Below are 4,575 nucleotides of genomic sequence, written 5' to 3' on the forward strand. Positions count from 1 at the left end.
TGATATGTTCATATTGTGTTAGGGCCCTTGTATCTGTGCTTATGAATGATATAGATCTGTAAATTCATTTTCTTATCTTTATCAGGTTTCAGTATTAGGGTTATGCTAGCCTCACAAAACAATTTGGGAAGTGTTCCCTCTTCCCCTCTTTTTTTGGAACAGTTTTTGAGGTGGATATTATTTCTTATTTTAATATTTTAAAGGATTCACCATTGAAATCATCTAAGCCTATAATTGGAGGAGTTTTTGGTTTGTTTTTCTGTATATTTTTGGGGGAAGGTGGTATATTTTGGATCACAAATTCAGTTTCTGAAAGGGTTATTCACATTTTCTGTTTTTTCTATTTTTGAATTAAGTTGTAAGTAAGTTGTATCTTTTAAGGAATTTGCCCATTTCATATAATTTGCAATGTTTTTGACATAAAGTTGAGTACATGCTTTGATTATCCTTGCAGTGACTGGGATCTGTAGTAATACTTCTGCTTTTTTTTTTTTTTTTTTGAGCCATACCTGCAGCATATGAAAGTTCCCAGGCTAGGGTTGAATTGGAGCCACAGCTGCTGGCCTATGCCACAGCCACAGCAATGCCAGATCCAAGCCACATCTGCAACCTACACCACAGCTCATGGCAACACCACATCCTTTAACCCCTTGAGTGAGGCCAGGAATTGAACTCTCATCCTCATGGATACTAGTCAGGTTCATTACCACTGAGCCACAATGGGAATTCCTCTGCTTTCCTTTTTTATATTGATAGTTTTTTCTTGACTTTTTACCTGACCAATTTGGCAGGCTCATTAGTTTTTCAAAGAACCAACTTTTGTCTTGGTTAATTTTATCCATTTGTTTTTATTACCTTATGCTCTCATCTTTATAATTTCTATTTTGGTTTTAATTTACTCTTCTTGTATGGCTTTTTTGAAGCTTAGATAATAGAATTTATTTATTTATTTATTTATTTATTTATTTATTTATTTATTTATTGTCTTTTTACTATTTCTTTGGGCCGCTGCCGTGGCATATGGAGGTTCCCAGGCTAGGGGTCGAATCGGAGCCATAGCCCCTGGCCTATGCCAGAGCCACAGCAACACGGGATCCGAGCCGCATCTGCAACCTACACCACAGCTCACGCAACGCCAGATCGTTAACCCACTGAGCAAGGGCAGGGACTGAACCCGCAACCTCATGGTTCCTAGTCGGATTCGTTAACCACTGCGCCACGATGGGAATTCCGTTATATAATAGAATTTAAACCCTTCAAAGACATTAAAACATGTTCCCCCCTCTGTACTGCTTTAGATGCATCCCATATACTTTATCTTTTCACTGTTACTCAGAATATTTTTACTTCCTTTATTTTTTCTTTGATCTCTAGATTATTTAGAGGTGTCTTGATTTCTAAATATTTGAGAGAGATAGTTTTTTTCCCATTTCATTCCCTTTACTTCTCTTTTCTTAATAGCATTAGTCAGGATATCTAATACTGTATTAAACATCTGTGGTAATGAGGATATCCTAATCTTGTTTCTTATCTCACAGGCAGTTCATCTAAGGTTTACCCCTTTAGTGAGACATATACTGTAGGGTTTAAGTATACATAGCCTTTTCCCTCATAAGAAATTTCCTAGAGGATGTGGAGAAAAAGGAACCCTCCTATGCTGTTGGTGGTAAATTGGTGCAACCACTATGGAGAACAGTATGGAAGTTTCTTTTAAAAACTAAAAATAGAACAATCCCATTCCTGGGCATATATCCAGGGAAAACTATAATTCAAGATGATGCATGTGCCCTAATGTTCATAGCACTACTGTTTACAATAGCCAAAATGTGGAAGCAACCTAAATATCTATCGACAGATGAAGGAATAAAGAAGATGTGGTACATATACACAAAGGAATATTACTCAGCCATAACAAAGAATGAAATAATGCCATTTACAGCAACAGCATACCTGGAGTGGAAAGACAAATATCATTTGATATTGCTTATATGCAGAACCTAAAACAATGATACAAATAAACTTATTTACAAAACAAATAGACTCAGATATAGAAAATAAACTTGTGGCTAATGAAAGAGAAAGGTGAGGGGGGCAGATAAATTAGGAGTTTGGGATTAACATATACATTCTACTAAATATAAAATAACCAACAAGGCCCTATACTGTATAACACAAGGAATTATGCTCAGTATCTTGAAATAACATTTAGAATGGATATGTAATGAGGTCCTACTACCCAGCACAGGTTACTATATCCAACCTCTTGGGATAGAACATGATGGAAGATACTATGGGAAAAAGAATGTGTATATATGTATGACTAGTTCACTATGCTGTACAACAGAAATTGACACAAAAATATAAATCAACTATAAAATACATATATAAAATTTTAATATCTTGTAATAACCTATAATGGAAAAGAGTCTGAAAATACGTGTGTGTAACTGAATCATTTTGCTTTCACCTGAAACAACATTGTAAATCAATTACTTTTTTTTTTTTTCTTGCTTTATAGGGCCGCACTTGTGACATATGGAGGTTCCCAGGCTAGGGGTCCATAGTAGCTGTACCAATTTACATTTCCACCAGCAGTATAGGAGGGTCCCCTTTTCTCTACACCCTCTCCAGCATTTATTTGTAGATTTTTTTTAATGATAGCCATCTGACCAGTATGAGGTGATAACATTGCAGTTTTTGATTTTCATTTTTCTTACTACTTAGTGATGTAGAGCATATTTTCAAGTGTTTTTTCCTCTAAGAGCTTTATATTATCTGGTCTTACATTTAAGTCTTTAATCCATTTTGAGTTTCTTTTTGTGTATGGTGTTAGAGAATGTTCTAATTTCATTCTTTTAAATGTAGATGTCCAGTTTTCTCAGCACCACTTATTGAAGAGACTTTCTTTTCTCTATTGTATATTCTTGCCTCCTTCACTGTAGGTTAATTGACCATAGGTGTGTGGGTTTATTTCTGGGCTTTCTATTTTCCGTTTATCTATAAGATTGTCTTTGTGCCAGTACCATACTGTTTTGATTACTGTAGCTTTGTGATCATTCCTTCAGGTCCATTTTTCTTTCTCAAGATTTCTTTTGCTATTCAGGGTCTGTTGTTTACATACAAATTCTAGATCTTCGAGAATACATCACCAGTATTTTGTGGTTTTTTGGTTTTGTTTTTGTTTTGCCTTTTCTAGGGCTGCTCCCTCAGCATATGGAGATTCCCAGGCTAGGGGTCTAATCAGAGCTGTAGCTGCTGGCTACACCAGAGCCACAGCAATATGGGATCCAAGCCACATCTGTGACCTACAGCACAGCTCGAGGCAACACCAGATCCTTAACCCACTGAGCAAGGCCAGGGATTGAACCTGCAACCTCATGGTTCCTAGTTGGACTCGTTAACCACTGAGCCACGACGGAACTCTGATCATCTGTATTTTGAAAGAAATTGCATTGACTCTGTAGATTGCCTTCTGTAGTACAGTCATTTTGACCATATTGGTTCTTCCAATTCAAGAATATGGGATATCTTTCTATTTGTGTCATATCCAATTTCTTTCTTTTCCTTTTTTTTTTTTGTTTTTGTTTTTGTTTTTGTTTTTGGTCTCTGCCTTTTCTGGGGCCACTCCTGCAGCACATGGAGGTTCCCAGGCTAGGGGTCCAATCGGAGCTGTAACTGCAGGCCTGTGCCAGAGCCATAGCAACACAGGATCCGAGCCGTGTCTGTGACCTACACCACAGCTCACAGCAATGCCAGATCCTTAACCCATTGAGCAAGGCCAGGGATCAAACCCACATCCTCACAGATGCTAGTCGGGTTTGTTAACCACTGAGCCGTGACAGGAACTCCCCTTAATGCTTTTAATATTTTCTCTTTCTCTGTAACTTTTTCAGTTTGATTAATATGTCTTGGCATGTTCCTGCTTTGATTTATCCTATGAGGGGTTCTCTGTGCTTCCTGAACGTGAATGTTTCCCTTCCCATGTAGGAAATTTTCAGCTATTATCTCTTCAAATATTTTCTCAAGCCCTTCGTCTCTTCTTTGGGGACCTCTATAATGTGAATGTTGGGGTCTTTAATGTTGTCTTAGACTGTCATCATTTCTTTTCATTTTTTTTTCTTTATTTTGTTCCACAGCAGTGCTTTCCATTCTTCTGCCTTGTTTATTCTGCTATTGATTCCTTCTAGTGTATTTTTCATTTCAATTATTGTTCAACTCTGTTCAATATCTTTTAGCTCTTTGTTAAACAGTTCTTGTATCTTCTTGGTCTGTGCCTCCATTTTTTTTTCTGAGATCCTAGATCATCTTTGCTATCATTACTCTGAATTCTTTTTCAGATAGATTGCCTATCTCCACTTCACTTAATTGTTCTTCTGGGCTTTTATCTTGTTTCTTTTCTGGGACATATTCCTCTACCATCTCATTTTGTCTGTCTGTGTTTGCTGTCTTCATTTTGCAGGCTGTAGAATTATAGTTCCTCTCGCTTCTGTTGTCTGACCCTTGGTGGGTAAGGCTGCTCTAGAGCCTTGTGCAGACTTCCTGGTGGGAGGGAAAGAAATAGTGCCTCCCCACTGG

The sequence above is a fragment of the Phacochoerus africanus genome, chromosome 1 (assembly GCF_016906955.1).
Source record: "Phacochoerus africanus isolate WHEZ1 chromosome 1, ROS_Pafr_v1, whole genome shotgun sequence".
Taxonomy (NCBI): Eukaryota; Metazoa; Chordata; class Mammalia; order Artiodactyla; family Suidae; genus Phacochoerus; species Phacochoerus africanus.